Below are 24415 nucleotides of genomic sequence, written 5' to 3' on the forward strand. Positions count from 1 at the left end.
TATCTATAGTGCAGATGTTGCCTGGGACAGGCTGAGAAAGGAAGAAGAGAGCACGATGTTCAGAGGACAGGGGGATGGGGTGAGTAGCACGTGAGGTGGCTGATGCTGACATTTATGAGCACATCATGTTTATTACAGTAGAAATATCAAGTCTTTCACCAGATTTTACATCAGGCTCTTTTCCTTTCCCAGGTAGCTGTTTTTGGGGAAGCTAATTAGTTTGCCTGGGCTCAGACTGCCCACGGCTTGATTTGCAATGAAAGAGGTGCCAGAGATCAAGCAATTAGGTGGTGGGGCTCAAGCAATTTTTTTTACTTTCATAACAGACTTGGCAAGCCCAGAGGTGCCGGAGCTATGAACTGCCAAGCCTAGAGGTGCTGGGGCTCAGCCCTGGCAAGCCCCAGCACAAATTAAGCACTGAGGCTGCCAGTCTGTTGGTAAGAGCAGTGCTGGACCAGGAGAAATGGCAGCAGAGGGGAAGGGAGGGTTAGTTGCTATATGCACTCTGCTCTCTCACTGTGCCCTGTGCTGCAGGTGAAGTAGATGGCCTCGGACTGAATCACATTCTTCATCTCCAACCTGAGGTTTGTGCCACTGACCCCCTCAGACATGTAGGATGTTCCCACCCAAGGTATTTTGTCCGAGTCACCCTTGGTTCCTGATTGCACCAGGAAGTGCAGATGGCCTTGGACATCCTGCAGGTACCAGCTCATCCAGGGGTCAGTCATGTCCTTCAAGGTGCAGGTCACTGACTGTGACCCTCCCAGCCTTACCATGAAATATGGAGGTGACTACTTCACAAATCTGCCCCCTGTACCTGAAAAACAAAGGGGGATGCCCCATGAGGTGATGAACTTCTTCAAAGGATCCTGAGTCCACCCGGGTGGCTGCTGCTGGGAGCCCGGGCCTCACCTAAGAAGGCAGTGGCCAGCAGCCCCATTAGCAGAGAGAGAAGCTGCAACATCCCCATGTCCCTCTCAGTATCTGCACAGGGAGGTGTCTGTAGGGGGGTTGCAGAGTCCAAGGGAGGAAATGAGACTCACACATCCCTTGTATGTAGTGAATAGGTTTGTGCCAGAGGTAACAGTGTTCATACATGTATTAAGCTCTGTGTGCCTCCCGTACTGAGGGGAGGATCTCTGCCCACCTGGACAGTAGAGGGAATTGCTCAACCTTGAGGAACTCAGGCACATTCCAACTCCTAGAAAACAGTGCCAATTTCTTGTGCACACACCACACATGCACACACACACACACTCCTGTGTTCCCCCAGGCTACCTTATGCAGTCTGGGCCTAGCGACAGTCAATCTGCAGACAGCCATCTTAGAGTAAAGTGGGGGAAGTTGTGTCTCTCTGTCTTTTGGGAGCAGCCTGTTTTATTTCTCTCTGTTTTTGGGTTCTTGTGTGTTATGGTTCTGAATTCTAAGAAATAAAGCACTGTTATGGCCAATCAACCAACAAGAATATTTTTGTATTTATTTAATTTCTCTGTGTTTTTGCTATGACCATAACAATAATATAACATGTGGATTCCCTATATTTGTTGCGCTCACCCTTGGCTGATAGAATAACCTGTCTGAACATTGGAGATGGCCTTCATTACAGGTTTGCCTCTGAATGGGTCATCTTTCCGCTATGAAAATGGTTTGCGTTCGTTAAATGTGGTACTAAAGGTTTTTGATCGACTGTTATTGTTCACTTCATTTCCAGCATCCTGAGCACTAGTGGGAAGACATCATTCCTGACATTCCTCACAAAGATTCCTCAGAAATCTTCTCTCAATGTAGGTATTTACTGATTGTGATCAAATTACTCCTTCACCTTTCCTTGGATAAATTAAATAGAACGAGCTTTAGGCTACATCTACATTATGAGATAGGGGTGTGATTCCCCCACTCACATGCACATACTTGCGCTAACTTTCCTCAAGCTAGCATGGATGTAAATAGCAGTGTAGCTGTGGTAACACAGGTAGCCAGAGTTCTGGCAGTACAAACCCACCTGAACCTCATGGGTCCATACTCGGTACAGCTAAGATATGCCTCCACTCCACTATCCTGGCTACCGCAGGTACACGGCTTTTTATACTCACCGTAGTACAATGGGAAAGAGTGTGAGTATGAGTAGCCAAGCAGGAGAATCACACCGCTAGCTCATAGTGTAGACGTAGCGTTAGTCTGTCTTTTCAGGCAGGTTTTCCAGACCCTGAATTGTTTTTGTAGCTCTTTTCTGGACCTTTTGTTATATTCCAACACCTTTTCTGAAATGTGGACACCAGAACCAGACTCAGTATTCCAGTAATGGTTTATCCAATGCCATATACAGAGGTAATACTATCTACCTGCTCCTACCTCATATTCCCCTGTCTAACATCCATGGCTCAGCAAGCATGTGAATAAGGCCACTGGAGTCAGATAAGGACAGTCTCAGAAACACAGTCAGACTGAACTACAGGGGAGCGAGGGCTGGGTCACTGGTTGGATTTTTGTGTTTAATCTGAACAAATAGAAAAAATGAAGAGAAAAAAAGGGAAAGTGAGGGAGACGGAGAAAAGGAAATAGAATGAGAGAGAATAGGAAAGGAACAGAAGGAAGTGGGGAAGCAAGAAAGAAAAGTACAAGTAGTAGAAAGATGTGTCCAATTTTGAGAGACCAACAGTGAAATCCTGTAGCACAACCCCCTTGAGACTCACTGCCATAAGGTTTTGTTTGGGTTTTTTTGCAGTGTAGACACGCCCCATGAAAGAACCAGGTGGTGCCAAGTCAGGGCACAAACTGAGATGAAAGAGAGAGATAGAGCAACAGAAAGGAAGGAAGAAAAAAGAAGGAAAGGGTAAAGGAGAGAAAGCAGGAATGAAAAATTGAGAAGTGGAGATAAAGAGAGAAAAAATAAAACAGGACAGTCACCTTCCCTCTGCAAAACACTGGAGTCATCGTATGATATTTTGGGTTGAGATCTCGCTTCCTTATTAACTGAACTGACACGACATGCACTGAAGGTCTTACATCTAGGAATTACTCAATCGTTCAAGATCCAACATCTCAGGTGAAGACATTTTTACCCACAAGTCCTTGCTCCTCACTGGTTCTCTGACCGTCCCAGAGACTCAAAGCTCATGAGACGTGGAGTCCAGAGATCCTCTCATACCTCAGTCTCAGTGATGAGAGTGTGCGTGCTCAGCTTGGGATTCTGGGCCTGCCTGCCCCACCCCATCCCCATGGTCATTCATAGAATCATAGAATCATAGAATCATAGAATATCAGGGTTGGAAGGGACCCCAGAAGGTCATCTAGTCCAACCCCCTGCTCAAAGCAGGACCAATTCCCAGTTAAATCATCCCAGCCAAGGCTTTGTCAAGCCTGACCTTAAAAACCTCTAAGGAAGGAGATTCTACCACCTCCCTAGGTAACGCATTCCAGTGTTTCACCACCCTCTTAGTGAAAAAAATTTTCCTAATATCCAACCTAAACCTCCCCCACTGCAACTTGAGACCATTACTCCTCGTTCTGTCATCTGCTACCATTGAGAACAGTCTAGAGCCATCCTCTTTGGAACCCCCTTTCAGGTAGTTGAAAGCAGCTATCAAATCCCCCCTCATTCTTCTCTTCTGCAGGCTAAACAATCCCAGCTCCCTCAGCCTCTCCTCATAACTCATGTGTTCCAGTCCCCTAATCATTTTTGTTGCCCTTCGCTGGACTCTCTCCAATTTATCCACATCCTTCTTGAAGTGTGGGGCCCAAAACTGGACACAGTACTCCAGATGAGGCCTCACCAATGTCGAATAGAGGGGAACGATCACGTCCCTCGATCTATCCTTCTTGAAGTGTGGGGCCCAAAACTGGACACAGTACTCCAGATGAGGCCTCACCAATGTCGAATAGAGGGGAACGATCACGTCCCTCGATCTGCTCGCTATGCCCCTACTTATACATCCCAAAATGCCATTGGCCTTCTTGGCAACAAGGGCACACTGCTGACTCATATCCAGCTTCTCGTCCACTGTCACCCCTAGGTCCTTTTCTGCAGAACTGCTGCCTAGCCATTCGGTCCCTAGTCTGTAGCTGTGCATTGGGTTCTTCCGTCCTAACTGCAGGACCCTGCACTTATCCTTATTGAACCTCATCAGATTCCTTTTGGCCCAATCTTCCAATTGGTCTAGGTCCTTCTGTATCCTATCCCTCCCCTCCAGCGTATCTACCACTCCTCCCAGTTTAGTATCATCCGCAAATTTGCTGAGAGTGCAATCCACACCATCCTCCAGATCATTTATGAAGATATTGAATAAAACCGGCCCCAGGACCGACCCTTGGGGCACTCCACTTGATACCGGCTGCCAACTAGACATGGAGCCATTGATCACTACCCGTTGAGCCCGACAATTTAGCCAGCTTTCTACCCACCTTATAGTGCATTCATCCAGCCCATACTTCCTTAACTTGCTGACAAGAATACTATGGGAGACCGTGTCAAAAGCTTTGCTAAAGTCAAGAAACAATACATCCACTGCTTTCCCTTCATCCACAGAACCAGTAATCTCATCATAAAAGGCGATTAGATTAGTCAGGCATGACCTTCCCTTGGTGAATCCATGCTGGCTGTTCCTGATCACTTTCCTCTCCTCTAAGTGCTTCAGGATTGATTCTTTGAGGACCTGCTCCATGATTTTTCCAGGGACTGAGGTGAGGCTGACTGGCCTGTAGTTCCCAGGATCTTCCTTCTTCCCTTTTTTAAAGATTGGCACTACATTAGCCTTTTTCCAGTCATCCGGGACTTCCCCGGTTCGCCACGAGTTTTCAAAGATAATGGCCAGTGGCTCTGCAATCACAGCCGCCAATTCCTTCAGCACTCTCGGATGCAACTCGTCCGGCCCCATGGACTTGTGCACGTCCAGCTTTTCTAAATAGTCCCTAACCGCCTCTATCTCCACAGAGGGCTGGCCATCTCTTCCGCATTTTGTGATGCCCAGCGCAGCAGTCTGGGAGCTGACCTTGTTAGTGAAAACAGAGGCAAAAAAAGCATTGAGTACATTAGCTTTTTCCACATCCTCTGTCACTAGGTTGCCTCCCTCATTCAGTAAGGGGCCCACACATTCCTTGGCTTTCTTCTTGTTGTATTCAGACAGTACCTGGGGCCCAGAAGAGCAGTGCTGAGAGCAGGACATGTCTGCACATGGTGGCAGCTTTCCCCTGCTCTAGCTCCTCTATGCTCTGTGTTTTCTTCTCTCTCTGCCTCAAGGGGAGTGAGAGGGAAGAGCAAATACACTTCTCAGTGGGAGGGGAAACTCTATGGTGTCATTTCACAGGAGAGACTTACCAGTTTCCCACATTGATCCTCACTGTACTTTCTTCCTGGCCAGTTTCATGAATGTCCTTGACACTGGTGTCTGTGCCCCCTTCTCCTGGATGACACCTTCCTGACATTAACACAGGAATGAGAATTCCTCCTGAGGAATGATGATGGGGAAGGCAGCATCAGAGGAGAGGACACTTCGTATTTACATAGCATGCCACAGATCTTAGGTATGAAAAGGGTGAATACTATATCTGTTATTTAAATTACATTTCCCCATAGCAGTTCATTGTTGTGATGTTATCTCTCTCTCTGTATGTATCTGTGTGAGTGCAGGTGTATGTCTGGCTCTTTCCTGAACAAGAAAAAGAAACCAGAAAAAATACAGTTTCTAAATTAAAACTGTAGCTGGTTTAAGGTTACAGCTCTGAGCATATTACCCCTCATGTGCGGAGAGCACTGAACAATCTGGGGAGTGTCAGTGTAACACACCGGTTTGTGCGTTTTATAGAATCATAGAATAGAATCATAGAAGATTAGGGTTGGAAGAGACCTCAGGAGGTCATCTAGTCCAACCCCCTGCTCAAAGCAGGACCAACACCACCTAAATCATCCCAGCCAGGGCTTTGTTAAGCCTGACCATAAAAACCTCTAAGGATGGAGATTCCACCACCTCCCTAGGTAACCCAATCCAGTTCTTATCCTGGCTCCCTCTAGTGACCGGCTGGCAGAGCTGATCAAAGTGTGTGGGAAACAGAATAGAGCACACATAACCAGAGGGCAGGTGTGTCCTGTGTGTGGGGAACCATAGGTGCTGGAACTGGGCGTGCTGCTACACCTCCTGAATTGAAGTGGTTTCCATCATATACAGGGTTTAAAGTTTGGTTCAGAGGCTTTCAGCACCTCCACTATACAAACTGTTCCAGCACCCCTGAGGGGACCTAAAGGAGAGAGTTAGCAGCATGTTCAGAGTGGGCTGCTGTTGATGTAAATGATAACAGTGCCCCTGACCTTGAGAAAGGGTCTCCCTTGACGAATCTCTGCACAGTTGGTGTTACTGCATCTCCTTCCTGCTGGATAACTAATCAGTTCCCCTGCAGCCTCTTTGTTTCAGACTCTGGGTGCTGGGCTGTGGTTCCCCCATCTCTGAACTAGGGGAGGTTTTTGTCACCATCTCCACTCTAACCTCTCACTGTGCCCTTACTGCAGGTGCAGTAGATGGTCTGCGACTGAGTCACATTCTGCATCTCCAACCTGAGCTCTGTGTTACTGACCCGCTCATACCGATAGGATGTTCCCTCCTGGATTATTTCCTCCTTGTCACCCTTGGTTCCTGATTGCACCAGGAAGTGCAGATGGCCTTGGGCATCCTGCCAGTACCAGCTCATCCAGAGGTAGGTCGTGTCCTTTAAGGTGCAGGTCACTGACTGTGACACTTCTGGCCTCACCATGAAAGAGGGGGGTGACTGCTCCACTAATCTGCCCGTTGCACCTGGAAGACAAAGGGGTCACAACCAATAGGTGAGAAACCTCCCCAGGGAACCTGATCTTCCCGGGTGGTTATTGCACGGAGCCCTGGTCTCACCTGAGAGGGCAGTGGCCAACAGCCCTATAAGCAGAGAGAGGAGCTGCAGCAGCTCCATGTCCTGTCAGCATCCTCACTGGGAGGTGTCTGGGAGGAAGGGGGTTGCAGAGCCTGGGGGAGGGGAGAGGACGAGTGTAGTAGTAAATAGGCGTGACCAGAGGTAACACTATTGATAAATGTGCTAGCTCAGTGTGTCTGCTGTTTGTGTGTGACACTCCCATACTGAGAGGAACTGCTCTGCCCCCTGGACAGTAGAAGGAATCGCTAAACCTTGAGGAACTCAGGCGCATGCCGTCTCCCAGAATACAGTGAGAATTTCATGTGAACACAGTACACCGATGCACCTTGTCCAGTCTATCCTGTCTTGCAGTGCTGCACTGAAGAATCCACCTTGACCCCTGGTAAATTGTTCCAAGGGTTAATTACTCTCACTGTTAAAAAATTATTCCTTAATTCCAGTCAGAGTTTATGTAACTTCAACTTCCAGCCACTGGATCAGGTTATGCCTTTCTCTGCTAGAATGAAGAGACCAATATCAAATATTTTCCCCATTATAGGTATATATAGACTGTAATCCAGTCACCGTTTAACCTTCTTTTTAAGATTGAGCTCTTTGAATCTATCATTATAAGGCAGGTTTTCTAATCCTTTAATCATTCTCGTGGCTCTTCTCTGAATCATCACCAATTTATCATCATCCTTATTGAATTGTGGGCACCAGACTAGGCAGGAAATTCCAGTAATGGTCTCAACTCTGTATACAGCATTGCTAATACCACCTCCCTGCTCTTACTCCATATTCCCCTGCCTAGACATCTATGGCTCAGCAATCATGTGAATAAGGCATTACAGTCAGGTCAGAACAGTCCCCAGAGACACAGTGAGACCAAACCACAGGGAGAGGGTTGGGGTCAGCAGCTGGATTTTAGGGTTTAATTTAAAGAAATAGAAAAAATGAAGAGAAAGAAATGGAAAGTGAGAGAGCTGGAGCAAAGGGAATAGTGAGAGAGAATGAGAGAGAATAGGAAAGAAATGGAAGGAAATGTCAAGGAAGAAAGAAAAGTGTTAGCAATAGTGATTAAAGTCCAATTTCAAGAGACCAACAATGAAATCCTGGTCCCATTAGGGCAAAACTCCCATTGCTATTAATAAAGCCAATTACATCTCAAGTGTGCAACATGGTCACTGATCTGCTGTGGGGGTTCCTGATGATCCTTACACTCCTTCTGGAGACAATGTATGTTCCCGACACTTCATCTTGGAAGTAAACCCCTGCATTGTCCTTCCAACGTCTAAGCACACACAGCTCCCTCTATTTCCTCCCCTCTCTCTGGGATTTTGCTGGCTGTCTCAGGGCTTTGTGTCACTGTGCAGTGCTGCAGGCGCAGTAATACACAGCTGAGTCTGACCGTGAAAGTTTGGTCCATTTTAGTTCCCAGTTTTTGTTGCTCATCTGGGCGGTCAAGAGCTCGGCTGTGAAGTTCACCAATTGGTCTCTATAAGAGTAGAAGAGCCCCTCCAGCTCCCTGCTTCCCCGCTGCCGGTACCAGAACATACTGTCACAGTTGGACTGTTTGAGTGTACACTGCAGAACTAGGGAGTGTCCTTGGCTCCCAGTAAGGAAGGGCAGCTGCTCCACGTACGCTGAACCCACACCTGGAAGGAAATCGGAAACTACATGACAGAACCGTGAGGGCAGAGAGTGAGAGGACAGAAAGAGAGAGAGAGAGAGAGAGCACGTGAGAAAAGAATGAAGGGAAACCCAGAGGGAATGATGAGCAGAGAAAATGGGAAGGAAACAAAAACAATGAGCAAACACATGGATCTGCCCTGAGCCAGTCCTGTCTGGGAGTTCAGGCTCTCATGCACTAAATCAGTAGGAGATATGCTAAGGGTCCCCCAACTGGGAGGGGTATTTTTGCTTTAGATCCCCCACTCCTTAGTTATGCTCTCTATTCCTCCCAGGGTCTCAGAGCAGATAAAATGTGGGGAGCAGACATCCCCTCCACCCTCAGTCTCAGAGAAGAGAGTGTGTGCCCTGGACATGGGACTCTGCCCCTCTTTACCTTAACCCCATTCCTTGTGTTTCTCGGCCCGTACCTGGGACCCAGATGAGCAGTACAGGGAGGAGATGTCTCCACATCCCTGCAGTAGTGTCTCCCAGTTGTGTTTCCTCCATGATGTGAGTTACCATCTGTCTGTCCCTTAGGGGGAGAAAAGGGGATGGGCTAATACACTCTACAAGTGATCTCCAGCTGCCAACAGGGCTACAAATCCTCCAGCCCCACCCATTTGGGTTTCCATTTGTGTCTCTCTCTGCATGTTTCTGGTTTTCTCTCTCTTTAGGTCTTATTCTATTCTCACTGTCCCCAATGTAAGTGAGGAGTAACCCCACTGAAGTCAAATCAAGTCTACAGAAGTACAGCCAGTCAAGTGAAAGCAGAGTGCCTTGTGTGTCTCTGTTTCTAGGGCTCTTTGTGTCCATCACCAAGCCTGGATCAGAAATAACACAATTTTTTAGAGAGTGATTCATTGCACTGCACTCAGAAACCTACACCTGGGATATGACCAAAAACCAAAATAGCCTCAGAGTCAGTAACTCCCAGCCTGGGGTGAAAGGCTGCGTGTCCTATTCTTGGTCCCCATAAGCCCGACAGTATCAGCAGAGAGTACGGGGGGTTATTGTTGTCACTGAACCCTGCAGAATCCATCTGGTCATGGCCTGGCTTTTGTGTCTATACACCACTGCCCCCTGCTGGGAGGAGTATGTCAGAGCTGCTAAAGCATGTACTAGCTTCCTCTGCTGGCTGTTAATGGTGGAGTGGCACAATCCAACAGTCTAACAAGGTCATTGTCAGAAAATTATGCTGCTTTCTAATCTGAAATACATGTCCCCAGCTCAGTATTGGCCATAATGAAGAGAGAAAGGATTGAAAGGAGGAGTCTCTGACCAAGAGGGCTGGCAGACTGGGGGTCATATTGTGGCCCTGTTGTCTCCTGCACTGTGGCTCACTGCAAGGCAGAAGTCAGTGGTGCTGTCCCTGGGGCTGGGATTGTTGTACTCCAGGGAAAAACTAATTTTGGGGTTCACAGATGTCACCGGGAAACAGCCTTAAGCCCGGGCCCTTAATTTGTAAAGGGGGAGAGATTCTGGGGAATGAGAGGAGAGGTGTAGAAATAAGGTGGGGAAGTGAGGAATGAGAGAAAATAGGAGAAGTGAGGGGAGGGAATGGAGGGGAGAAGGCAGAAGAGCACAGAAGGATGGAAAGGTCTCCTTCATCCAGCTTGAAATGGCTCCCATTCATAGAATCATAGAATAACAGGGTTGGAAGGGACCTCAGGAGGTCATCTAGTCCAACCCCCTGCTCAAAGCAGGACCAATCCCCAATTTAATTGTTAGAGAGCTTATTTCTTCACTCTCCCACTTCCCTGGTCCTTCTCGCATGAACAGAGAGCAACAATACCTGAAGTCCGAAGGTGCAAACAATTCGATGTTTATTGGGGTGAACTTCCAGCAAGCTTAAATACAAGTTCCTTTTTCCTTATTTTCGAATCCCAACATACTTCCTGTTTGCCCCTAATTTATATAGTAATATTCTTAGCTATACCTTAACCAATCATTCTACTGAAATTTAACTAACCAATCCTAACATATTGTAACATGACAGGTTTCAGAGTAACAGCCGTGTTAGTCTGTATTCGCAAAAAGATGTATTGCATCCGATGAAGTGAGCTGTAGCTCACGAAAGCTCATGCTTAAATAAATTGGTTAGTCTCTAAGGCGCCACAAGTACTCCTTTTCATATTGTAACATGATTAGCTAACCAATTATATCCCACCACCTTAATTAGATTACACCCAGCAAAATTAATTATACAGCAGACAGAAACAATCACAGAACCGGACAGAGATTATACAGACAAAAATAGCAAAGTGGGAACTATAATGACAAAATAATACAAAAGTGAGGATTTCACATCCCAGCTATTGATAAGTGAGTTCTTGCCTGACAGGATGCTATCAAACTAAGTTTCCTTTTACATTTTCTAGGCACTTCCCTTTCTCTGGAGGTGAGAGGAATACAATCCTGTCCTGATAGTGCCTGACAGCCCAATAGCACCTTATTTTAACATGACTAGTTTGGAATGTGAGGATGTGACTGTTCGCTTCCTAGCTTATGGCTGCCTCTGCTGCTTAGCCAAAGGCCTTAGCCTAAGAACAGGGCCTCAGACTGTCACAGTAAGAGAAGGCTCTTACACTGGCAGACAGTGATTTTGATTCTTTCTTTTATACCTCTAACTAGCCAAGTGATAAGAATACACCTACATTCTTAAAGTACAGGCCTTTACAGACAGGCCTGAGTATCTATATCCTAACATAAATCATCCCAGCCAGGGCTTTGTCAATCCTGACCTTAAAAACTTCTAAGGAAGGAGATTCTACCACCTCCTTAGGTAACGCATTCCAGTGTTTCACCACCCTTCTAGTGAAAAAGGTGTTCCTAATATCCAACCTAAACCTCCCCCACTGCAACTTGAGACCATTACTCCTTGCCTGTCCTCTTCTACCACTGAGAATAGTCTAGAACCATCCTCTCTGGAACCACCTCTCAGGTAGTTGAAAGCAGCTATCAAATCCCCCCTCATTCTTCTCTTCTGCAGACTAAACAAGCCCAGTTCCCTCAGCCTCTCCTCATAAGTCATGTGTTCCAGACCCCTAATCATTTTTTCTGCCCTTCGCTGGACTCTCTCCAATTTATCCACATCCTTCTTGTAGTGTGGGGCCCAAAACTGGACACAGTACTCCAGATGAGGCCTCACCAATGTTGAATAGAGGGGAACGATCACGTCCCTCAATCCGCTGGCTATGCCCCTACTTATACATCCCAAAATGCCATTGGCCTTCTTGGCAACAAGGGCACGCTGCTGACTCATATCCAGCTTCTCGTCCACTGTCACCCCTAGGTCCTTTTCCGCAGAACTGCTGCCTAGCCATTCGGTCCGTAGTCTGTAGCTGTGCATTGGGTTCTTCCGTCCTAAGTGCAGGACCCTGCACTTATCCTTATTGAACCTCATCAGATTTCTTTTGGCTCAATCCTCCAATTTGTCTAGGTCCCTCTGTATCCTATCCCTGCCCTCCAGCGTATCTACCACTCCTCCCAGTTTAGTATCATCCGCAAATTTGCTGAGAGTGCAATCCACACCATCCTCCAGATCGTTTATGAAGATATTGAACAAAACCGGCCCCAGGACCGACCCCTGGGGCACTCCACTTGACATCGGCTGCCAACTAGACATGGAGCCATTGATCACTGCCCGTTGAGCCCGACAATCTAGCCAACTTTCTACCCACCTTATAGTGCATTCATCCAGCCCATACTTCTTTAACTTGCTGACAAGAATACTGTGGGAAATTGCCCAATTTCATTCCATTGAAGGGAGGAGAAAGAGAGGGAGGAGTGAATGAGGAGACAGGGAGAATGGGGAAAGGAAGGTGTGAGAGAAGAGCAGGGAAATGCGGGAAAGAGAAAGAAATGAAAAGTGAGGGTATGGGATAGAGACAAGAAGGAGAAAAGAACACCAGGAGGGTGAAGAGAGAGAAGAAGGAGAAAGGACCGGAAGAACAGAAAAAGATTTAGGGGACAGTGTTACGGAATCACAGGTCGTGCCTACTCTTGGCCCCTTCAGTGTGACAGCCCTTCTCTGGGGTCCACTGTCTCTTGGGGGTTAAGCCCCACCACCTCCTGGATCCACATCTCTCTGAGCCTTAGCACGCCTATCTCTCGTCATGGGCCCCCTCAGGGAGTTCACTTGCTCTGGACCCCCGGGGCCTCCACTCCCAGAGGGAATAATGCAACCCTGTTCTCTAGACTGGAGTGACTCTAGCCAGCGTAAAACCCTCAGGCCTGGCCTCCCTGAGCACAGTACATCTAAGTCTCCCCTGTATCGAGGTAGGCTCTGCCTACTCTCTCTCTCTCCAGTCCCGAGACCCTGCACTTTTCAGCTGGGCATCCAATATCACCGTCCCCAACTGTTCCTCCCCTGTTCTTTGTGTTTTATCCTAGGTAAACCTGTCGCTGGGTCCCTCTCTCCTCTGTCCTTTGTTCCCCTCTGGCTGGAACGGATTGGTCAGGTCACCGGGGTCCTCTCTTCTCAGCCCATTGTCCTCCCACTGGCCAAAACCAGCTGACGGCCAAGCTGGCGTGGGCCTCTTAGTCACCAGGTCACCAGTTGTTCGGGTTCCGCATCTCCAGGCTGCTGTCCGGGGGTCCCGGCTGTTAGGCAAGGTCACAGCTGGTCCTCTGCAACAACAAACCCTCTCCCACCACTTTGTTAAACATGCAGCACACAGGGAAACTGAGGCATGCACACACTATTCATGTAAAACACTACAAAACTCCCCAACTTTGTCATCCACGGCTACACTAGAGAGTTTACGGCAGCACAGCTCCACCGATGCAGCTGAGCCACTGTAAACTCTCTAATGTAGCCTCTCTAAGCCGACCAGGAGAGAGCTCTCCCATCAGTTTAACTACTCCAGTCTCAGAAAGCGGTCGTCCACGCCGGCACTGATGGCAGTGTAACTTATGTTGCTCAGAGAGGTGATTTACTCAGCCCCCTGAGAGACATAAGTTACGCTGACATAAGCTATAGTGTAGACATAGCCTTAGTAGGAGAGAAGAAGGAAAGAGGAAAGGTTCAGAAAAAGAGGAGGAGAGAGGCAGAAGAGAAGATAGGGAAGGGAGAGGAGGATATGAAGGGTTCATGTAGCGTTCATGCACCTGGAAACAGTCAGGGCACACCCTGACTGTTGTGTAGGAGCAATGCACACATTGCTCTGTTCTGTCCAAGGACATGGACCATGAAAACATGGACCATCTGGGAAGTCAAAATAAGGACATCAACCGTGGGAAGCTTCCTCGGCCTAAGCTCAAGGCCTGAGAACAAAGATTGTAGTAGATAGAGGCTAGTAAATAGGAATATTAATCAAAGTCATATTATTTTCTTTGTTGATGCCTTTTGCGGTCAGTTGGGGTATGTAATGCGCAGGGGGGAGAGAAATAAAAGAGAGGTGGAAAAGCTGACAGGGGCGATCCTGTCAGCAGACCAGCCTGCTTGCTTGCCTAAAGCCATGTCCTGTCTTGTATTGAACTGCCACAAGGATACATAGGGATTGCGGTGGGAGGTGTTAGAGCAAGATGGAGTGCATCTTATGCAGGAGGCAGGGCTGTACATGGGTGTGGGGGAAGGGAAGTCCTTTCCCTTTGCAGGGAGGTTTATTCTAAGCACTTTTGGCAGTTGAGTCACTGTGTAATCTTGCTTAGCACAGTAATATGTGCCTGAGTCTTGCAACTGGGCTCTCTCTGCAGACAGAGACAGGACATTGTTTTTTGTCCCACTGCTCTGGAAGTGACCTTCAAATGGCTTCTCAAAATTTGCACTAGAGCCTTCTGTAGAAAACAGCACCAGCTGCAGCCTTGCGTCCTTCCCCATGGCCTGTTTGCACCAGTACATGGTCATGAATTGGGTTGTTGATAGAGAGCAGTTCAGTGTGAGTGGCTGTCCCTGACTGACCACCATGTCTAGGGGAGATGGATGGCACATCCTGTGAGGAAATGGAAATGAAATTAGATGAGGGTTTAAGTTTTTAAGGTCAGGCTTGACAAAGCCCTGGCTGGGATGAATTAATTGGGGATTGGTCCTGCTTTGAGCAGGGGGTTGGACTAGATGACCTCCTGAGGTCCCTTCCAACCCTGATATTCTATGATTCTATGAGACACCGAACGTAACCTAGACAATTCAGCTAGGAACCATGGCCCTGCAATAAACTTCTGACTCATAGATGCCTGCACTCCCTCTGTTTCCTCCCATCTCTCTGGGTTTTTGCTGGCTGTCTCAGGGCTCTGTGTCACTGTGCAGTGCTGCACGCACAGTAATACACAGCCGAGTCTGACAGTGAAAGGCTTCTCCATGTTAGGTCCCATTTTATGTTGCTTCTCAGGGCTGTCATGGGCTCAGCTGTGAAGTTGGTGCCAGGTCCATCTCCTCCAGAGTTGAAAAGTCCCTCCAGCTCCCTGCCTTCCCGTTGCCTATACCAGTACATCCAGTTGTAGCTGGTTTGTTTCAATGTACACTGTAGGGTTTTCGGATTCTCCTGAGCCCCTGTGAGAAAGGGCTGCTGCTCCACATAGGCTGATTCCATACCTGGAAAAGAAGCATTAAAAAAACTTGACAGAAATATGAGGGACGCGTGAATGCAGAAAATAGGGAGGTGGGGGAGGGAGAGAAATAAAGTTTGAAAGAGAGAAACACAGAGAGAAAAATGAGAAGGAGAAAAAGACAGAAAATGGAAAAGACCCTGCCTGTGCAAACAAACAGGGATCTTTGTGCAATATTCTTGGCTGAGATTTGCCTTCCCTGTGGACTGAATTGACTTTACGTGCATTAGGAGTCTCCCATTTGGGATTCACTCTTGGTTCTGACAGTCTCAGGTGGGTGTATTTTAACTCATAAATCTCTGGTCCTTGGTGATTCTCTCCATTCCTCCCAGCATCTCAAAGCAGATGAGACATGGTCTCCAAATATCCCCTCATACCTCAGTCTCAGTGACAAGAATGTGTCCCTCAACTTGGGACCAACTTGGAACTCTGGGCCTGCCTGCCCCACCCCATTCCTTTGGTCATTCAGACTGTACCTGGGACCCAGAGGAGCAGTGCTGAGAGCACGAGATATTGCCACATGCTGGTAACTTTCCTCTGCTTTGTCTCCACCACACTCTGGGTTTCCTCCTCTCTGAACCTCAAGTTGAAAGTGAGCTGAAGAGCAAATATGCTCCTCAGTGGGAGGAGAAACAAAGTGGTGTCCCTTTATGGAGAGAGTTATGGCTGCCTATGTCCTCTTCTCTCTCTGCTTCCTGGACAGCCAGTTTCATGAATCCCTTGGAGACTATTGTCTTGTTCCCTTTGCCTGGATGATGGCTTCTTGCCACTAACACAGAGATGAGAATTTCTCCTCAGGAATGATGAGGGAGAAGAGGCTATCACAGGAGAGGACTTGTGCCATGTAGCAAGCCACGTATCCTAGAAGATGTGGACAGGAGCTCCTGACAGGTGACTAGAGTGACCCCTTGAGGCTTAATGGGTTTCAGGTACTGAGGCTGGATTATTCACAGAAGGACAGAATGTGAATTATATTTATTGCTTAATACAGTCTTGTGATAATCAGAAGGATAGGTTTACATTATCTATGAATGTGTGTTAGTACTAGAGTCCTTTGGTCTGTTTTCTGGAAATTAGGATAAAGCATGAAGAAGAAAATCATCTCTAAGGTTTTGTCAGAAGTTATTCCAGAATAAAGTAGAATGTGGATTTGAAGGGCAATAGCTATCCTGGAATAAGAGTCTCCTCACGGGGCACTATTCTGGAATAGCTATTCCAGTCAGTTTCCCAGAATCCCTAAATAAAAACCTAGCTCGTTCAAGGTTATTGCTCTGAGCAAATTATCCATCAAGTGATGAGGATACTAAGAAGCCTGGGGCATGTCAGTGTAACACATCGGGTAATGCATGTGATCATGTCTCCCTCTAGCGACTGGCTGGCAGAGCTGATGAAAGGGTGAGGGAGATAGGAGAGAGCACACCTGGCTAGTGTCCTGTGTGTGGGGAGCCTATGAGGGAGCTCTCTGATCACAGCAAGATTCCAAGCCTTGCATTGCTAAATAAAGGTGATTCTTTGAACTATCTAACCTCATTCTACACCCTACCACAACAGTAGCTGCTGCTCCACACACCTGTAGCCTAGGCTCTCTCTTCATGAGGGCAATTTGCAGACGTGTTGCTACATGATATAATGACACTGATGTACACCCCTAATACAGAGTGCTGTGCTGATGCAAAACAGGGATTTCAGTGTTAAATCTTACTGTAATATGTTTAACTTGGTTACTCCCGCATGTACTTCCTTAATGTAAGCAGGGCCTGAGATGTGAAATGTTTTGAGTCTGGGCTAGTGGTTGTGGCCCATCTCCAGCACATTATGCCATTTGCAGCAGGAGTCTTCCTCTCCGCGGATAACTGTCCTGCTCCCTGAGTAGTGGCTGTGTGAACAAAGAAATAAGGGAGAGATACTGAGGGAGGAACATAAGAACATAAGAATGACCTTACTGGGTCAGACCAAAGGTTCATCTAGCCCACTATCCAGTCTTCTGACAGTGGCCAGTGCCAGGTGCCCCAGAGGGAATGAACAGAACAGGTAATCATCAAGTGATCCATCCCCTGTCACTCATTCTCAGCTTCTGGCAAACGAAGGCTAGGGACACCATTCCTGCCCATCCTGGCTAGTAGCCATTGATGGACCTGTCCTCCATGAATTTATCTAGCTCTTTTTTGAAGCCTTTTATGGTCTTGGCCTTCACAACATCCTCTGGCAAGTAGTTCCACAGGTTGACTGTTTGTTGTGTGAAGAAATACTTCCTTTTATTTGTTTTAAACCTGTTTTAAACCTTCATTTGGTGATCTCTAGTTCTTGTGTTATGAGAAGTAGTAAACACTTCTTTATCTACTTTCTCTACACCAGTCATGATTTTATAGACCTCAATCATATCTCCCCTTAGCTGTCTTTTTTCCAAGCTGAAAACCCTCAGTCTTATTAATCGTTCCTTATACAGAAGCCATTCCATACCCCTAATCATTTTTGTTGCTCTTTTCTGAACCTTTTCCAATTCCAATATATCTAGGATATATTGGAGGATGCTACCATAGAGGTCCTGGACTTCAATCTCTTACCTAGCACACAGTATTCAAGATGTGGGCAAACCATGGATTTAGATAGAGGGAACATGATATTTTCTTTCCTATTATCTATCCCTTTCTTAATTATTCCCAGCATTCTGATCACTTTTTTGACTGCTGCTGCACATTGAGTGAATGTTTTCAGAGAACTATTCACAGTGACTCCAAGATCTCTTTCTTGAGTGGTAACAGCTCATTAGACTCCATCATTTTATATGTGCTTTCCAATGTGAATTACTTTGCATTTATCAACATTAAATTTCATCTGCCATTTGGTTGTCCAGTCAGTCAGTTTTGAGAGAACCTTTTGTAGCTCTTTGCAGTCTGCCTGGGTCTTAACTAACTTTATTTATTTTGTATCATCGGCAAATTTTGCCACCTCACTGTTTACCCCTTTTTCCAGATCATTTATGAATATGTAGAATAGGACTTGACCCAGAATAGACCCCTGGGGGACACCACTATTTACCTCTCTGCATTCTGAAAACTGTCCTACCCTTTGTTTCCTATCTTTTAACTAGTTACCAATCCAGGAGAGGAAATTCCCTCTTATCCCATGGCAGCTTACTTTGAGTAAGAGACTTTGATGAGAACCTTGTCAAAGGCTTTCTGAAAATCTAAGTACACTATATCCACTGGATCCCCTTGGTCCACATACTAGTTGACCCCCTGAAAGAATTCTAGTAGATTGGTGAAGCATGATTTACCTTTACTAAAACCATGTTGTTCCTTAACAAATTATGTTCATCTCTATGTCTGACAATATTATTCTTTATTATAGTTTCAACTAGTTTGCCCGTTATTAAAGTCAGTCTTACAGGCCTGTAATTACTGGGATCACCTCTGGAGTCCTTTTTAAAAATTATCGTCATCTTTGCTATTCTCCAGTCATCTGGTACAAAAGCTGATTTAAATGATAGATTACAGACTACAGTTAGTAGTTCTGTAATTTCACATTTGAGTTCCTCAGAACTCTTGGGTGAATACCAGCTGGTCCTGCTGACTTATTGCTGTTTAATTTATCAATTTGTTCCAAAACCTCCTGTAATGATACCTCAATCTGGGACAGTTCCTCAGATCTGTCACCTAAAAAGAATGGCTCTGGTTTGGGAATCTCCCTCACATCCTCAGCCATGAAGACTGATGCAAAGAATTCATTTAGTTTCTCCGCAAAGGCCTTCTCATCCTTGAGTGTTCCTTTAGCACCTCGATCGTCCAGTGGCCCCACTGGTTGTTTAGCAGGCTTCCTGCTTCTGATGTACTTCAAAAAAAAAATTGCTATTACTTTTTGAGTCTTTGGCTAACTGTTGTTCACATTCTTTTTTGGCCTTCCTACTTGTATGTTTACACTTCATTTGCCAGTGTTTATGCTCCTTTCTATTTTCCTCACTAGGATTTAATTTCCACTTTTTAAAGGATGCCTTTTTGTCTCTCACGGCTTCTTTTACTTTGTTGTTTAGCCACAGTGGTTCTTTTTTGGTTCTTTTACTATGTTTTTTTAATTTGGGGTACACATTTAAGTTGAGACTCTATTTTGGTGTCTTTAAAAAGTTTCCAAGCAGTTTCCAGAGATTTCACTTTTGCCACTGGACCCTTTAATTTCTGTTTAATTAACCTCCTCATTTTTGTGTAGTTCCCCTTTCTGACATTAAATGCTACAGTGTTGGGCTGCTGTGGTGTTTTTCCTGCCACAGAACCTTGAAACCAACTGTGTGAATGAGCCAGTGCTTTGATATGGCAGTTCTTGGGGTTCTCAACAGACCTTCTGGAGACAACCCAGATATTCCGGTCACTTCATCTGGGAACCACGGCTTCTCAATAGCCTTCTGACTCCTAGGCACACACATGTGCTCTATCTCCACCCCCTCTGCCTCTCTGGGTTTTTGGTGGTTGTCTCAGGGCTCTGTGTCACTGTGCAGTGCTGCAGGCGCAGTAATACACAGCAGAGTCAGACTGTGAAAGGCTTTTCCATGTAAGGTCCCATTTTTTGTCGCTTCTCAAGGCTGTCATAGGTTTGGCTGTGAAATTGGTTCCTGGTCCATCTTCTAGAGAGTAGAAGAGCCCCTCCAGCTCCCTTCCTCCCTGCTGCCGGTACCAGTACATGTACTGGCAGCTGGTTTGTTTCAAGGTACACTGCAGGGTTGAGGATTCTCCTAAGCCCCCCACGAAGAAGGGCAGCTGCTCCACGTAGGCTGAGCCCACACCTGGAAAAAATGTGAATTGTTTTTTACAAAAACACAAGGGGACAAGTGAGGGGTGGAGGAAGAGAGAGAAAACTTGAGATGCAGTAAAAGACACAAAATGGACAAGACAGTCACTTTGTCTGTGCAAATAAACAGGGGCCTTTGTGTGTTATTCTTGGCTGAGATTTCCCTACCCTGTGGAGAGAATTGACAGGATAAGTACTAGGAGTCTCCCATCTGGGATTCACTCTGGGATGGGACAGTCTCAGGTGGGTGTATTTTTACCCACAACTCCCTGATTCTTGGTGATTCTCTTGGTTCCTCCAAGGGTCTTGAAGCGGATCAGACAATGTCTAGAGATCCCCTAATACCTCAATCTCAGTCATAAGAATGTGTCCCCTCAACTGGCCCTCCCTGCCCCACCCCCATCCTCATGGTTACTCAGATGTACCTGGGACCCAAAGGAGCAGTGCTGAGAGCAGATGTCTCCACATGACGGAAACTTTCCCCTGCTCTGTCTCCTCTACACTGTAGGCTTCCTCCTGTCTGTGCCTCGAGGGGATCGAGAGGGGAAGGGTAACTACACTCCACAGTGGGAGGAGAAACACTGTGGTGTCACTTTAGAGGAGAGACTTACTTCTGCCTCTGTCATCCTCTCCTTTGCCTCCTGGACGGCCAGTTTCATGAACGCTTTGGAGATTGTTTTCTGGTTCCCTTCTCCTGGGTGATGCCTTCCTCTCACTAACATGGGAATAAGAATTTATCCTGAGGAATAGTAATGGGGAAGACAGCAGCTGAGGGGAGGACACGTGTGCCGTGTTGCAGGCACCAGATTCTAAATCTGGACAGCGGCTCCTGACACTCAACTAGAGGCACCCTGGTCTAGGGTTCAGGGTCTAGGGGATTACTAACACTGGATTATTTACAGAATGGCTGAATATGGGTTACATGTATTGCTTAATACAGTTTTCTCGTACTCAGAAGGACGGAGTTATGCTATCTCTCTGTGAATGTGTACTAATGCCAGAGTTTGTCTGTCTGCCTGTTTTTTTTTGGAAAGTAGAATATAGAAAGCAGAAGAAACATCATCTCTAAGGTTTTGTCTGAAGTTATTCCAGAATAAAGTAGAGTGTGAATTTGAAGGGCAATAACTATCCTGGAATAAGAAAAGGAGGACTTGTGGCACCTTAGAGACTAACCAATTTATTAGAGCATAAGCTTTCGTGAGCTACAGCTCACTTCCTCAGATGCATATCGTGGAAACTGCAGCAGGCTTTATATATACACAGAGAATATGAAACAATACCTATTCCCACCCCACTGTCCTGCTGGTAATAGCTTATCTAAAGTGATTTCCAGCACAAATCCAGGTTTTCTCACCCTCCACCCCCCCACACAAATTCACTCTCCTGCTGGTGAGGCAGGACTGAAGAAAGGGAGGGAGAGACAGCAGATAAACAAAAAGAAAGAGTAGGAAACTGAAGAAGAAAGGAGGAGAGAGGAGGCAGAATTTTCTCCCCTGGAGTAGAGGGAGTGTTGTCTAGCAATTACTGCAGGGTCTGGAGATTCAGAATCCTGGGTTCTAGTCCTACCTCTGCTTCTCATTCTCAATGTGACCTCAGTAAGCCACTTAAAGTATCCATGCCTCAGTTTCCCCATCTGAAAAACAGTGACAATACTATGAACCACAAAGAGGTTTTAATAAACTGTTTGGGGATACTCCAGTGAAAAATACTACAAGAGGTAAAACTTTGTTCTTCCAGCACTATTAGGAATGGATACAATAACACTAGCTGAAAGTGATTCACTAGGATGGGTGGAATGGCCTTCTACAGGGCATTCCAGGGAAGTGAGGGAGCCAGAGGCTGCAATTGTTTTTTTAATGTAAGAAGGAAAGAAAAAAGTGAAAGAAGTGGAGAAAAGGAGAAGGAGATCGCTGGCTAAAAGAAAGACAACAAATAGCAAAAAATAAACTGAAAAGAGAATAAGAAAAAGGAAGAAATAAAAAATGAAAGTACTGTAGAAAATCCTCCCTACTGCAACTGTATATAGAAAATATTCAGTGAATCTGCATTGCGGTCACTGGACTGGGATTCATTTGGAGCCACCCTAGTCTCCTAGATCCTTCTGTGACACTGCGCTTCATATTCTTCACAGATATATTATTATGATGAGTATGACATAATCATAATGTATTTTATGTAAGATAAGTCATGTGAGGTGTCATTGGAAAGGTTATGATTTACTGAATATGATTATCCTATTTGTATACATGTATCATTTTTGTATCTGAAGTTAGGAATATTGACTATGTATCTGTATTACAAATGTGTTTACACCTGGGGAACGCCCATTAGGTAAAAGGGCTGCCACCTGGCCCTGGGCACGAGCCCTGATGCTGCTGCTGCTGCTCCCCCGACCCCTGGCCCTGGGGCTCCCGCTGCTGCCTGGTGGGTCCCCGGCTGCTCTGCTGGGCCTGGGCTGCGTCCTGCTGCTCGGGCTGCTCCCAGCCGCTCTCACCATGAGTACCCACCACCATGCCTCCAGCCACCCCCTGCCTCCAGCCATCCCCGCACCCCCTGCCCACAGCCAGCCCCCGCAGCCAGCCCCTGCCGCACCCCCTCCCCTGCCCGCAGCCAGCCCCTGCTGCATCCCCTGCCCGCAGCCAGCCCCTGCTGCACACACCCCCTGCCCTGTCTCCAGCCAACCCTGCACCCTCCTGCCTGCAGCCAGCCCCGCACTCCCTGCCTCCAGCTAGCCCTGCCCCACGCCCCTGTCTGCAGCTGGCCCCATGTCCACTGGTGCCCTGCAGTTCCCAGGGCAGTAACCCTGCACACCTGCTTCAATGAGGGGGGGGGCAGGGAGCAGCTGAGACCCACACATGTGCACACCCTAGGGTGACCAGACAGCAAGTGTGAAAAATTGGGATGGGGGTGGTGGGTAATAGGAGCCTATATAAGAAAAAGACCCCAAAATCGGGACTGCCCCTATAAAATTGGGACATCTGGTCACCCGAGCACACCCCCAGGGAGTGGCGGAGACCCACACATGTGAAACAGAGCTCATTTCTAGTTCAGGCCCATCTTTTTAAAAAAGAACTTTAGGCAGGGTTAACATACACCCGTATTTTCCCGGCCATGTCGGTTTTTTGGTTCTTAAATCGCCGTCCGGAGGAATTTTTAAATTTTATGTTGCATTCTGAGTACCTTTGTCAGATCTTAAGATGAGCTCTGTGGAGCTCAACAGCTTGTCTCTCTTGTCTATACTTGGCAAAATCATGCAAGGTATGTAGATATGAGCATTTGAGAAAGGACATGAGTTACACAAAGTAAAGAGACCATGTTACTTTTCTGCCATAGCACAGCTAGGACATAATGCTGTGCACAAAGATTGCTCTTTTTTAACATCTTGTAGAAGTTTGGTAATGGCCCACCAGTGTGTGGTATGGGTTTGGCTGAATTGAAAATGATATCCCATAGGACCAGTATACTAAAGGGAACAGGCAGCTTTCCTTGGTTCATAGTTGCTCCGTACATGGGACCACAGCAGATATTGGTGCTGATGGGGACTGTCACAGGACTATCAGTGATTCCTGTAATTGTGGTATATTTAAACTGTTTAAAGTTGTAAGCTATCATTTTAAATTTCAGGGAGGTTTCCTGGTCCTGCTTGCAGGCTGTGGTGCTCTGTAGGGAAGCATGTGATCTGGGCCTAGCAGCCATCAATCTGTAGCCAGCCAGCCTAGAATAAAGTAGGGGAAGTTGTGTCTCTCGGTCTTTAGGGAGCAGCCTGCTTTCTTTCTCTCTGTTTTGGGGTTCTTGTGTGTTATTATTCTGAATTCTAAGAAACAAAGCACTGTTATGGCCAATCAACCAGCAAGAATTTTTTTGTATTTATTTAATTTCTCTGTGTTTAGGCTATGAACATAACAGTTATATAACATGTGGATTCCCTATATTTGTCACACTCACCCTTGGCTGATAGAATAATCTGTCTGAACATTGGAGATGGCCTTCATTACAGGTTTGCTTCTGAATGGGTCAGCTTTCCGAAATGGTTTGCGTTCGTTAAATGTGGTACTAAAGGTTTTTGATCGACTGTTATTGTTCACTTCATTTCCAGCATCCTGAGCACTAGTGGGAAGACATCATTCCTGACATTCCTCACAAAGATTCCTCAAATCTTCTCTCGATGTAGGTATTTACTGATTGTGATCAAATTACTCCTTCACCTTTCCTTGGATAAATTAAATAGAACGAGCTTTAGGCTACATCTACATTATGAGATAGGGGTGTGATTCCCCCACTCACATGCACATACTTGCGCTAGCTTTCCTCAAGCTAGCATGGATGTAAATAGCAGTGTAGCTGTGGTAACACAGGTAGCCAGAGTTCTGGCAGTACAAACCCACCTGAACCTCATGGGTCCATACTCGGTACAGCTAAGATATGCCTCCACTCCACTATCCTGGCTACCGCAGGTACACGGCTTTTTATACTCACCGTAGTACAATGGGAAAGAGTGTGAGTATGAGTAGCCAAGTAGGAGAATCACACCGCTAGCTCATAG

The 24415-nt window shown here is 46.5% G+C and overlaps 1 long non-coding RNA gene across 1 annotated transcript; it reads left to right on the forward strand.

Annotated features, from left to right (window-relative positions):
• LOC311526875 lies at window positions 1–24041 on the forward strand. Its single transcript, XR_014713181.1, has 4 exons — window positions 1–79; window positions 1712–1784; window positions 6500–6684; window positions 23969–24041. It is a non-coding gene; the product is annotated as an uncharacterized lncRNA (long non-coding RNA).
• Window positions 24042–24415: the final 374 nt, after the last annotated feature.

Source organism: Lepidochelys olivacea (genome assembly GCF_965140295.1).
Source record: "Lepidochelys olivacea isolate rLepOli2 genome assembly, chromosome: 1".
Taxonomy (NCBI): domain Eukaryota; kingdom Metazoa; phylum Chordata; order Testudines; family Cheloniidae; genus Lepidochelys; species Lepidochelys olivacea.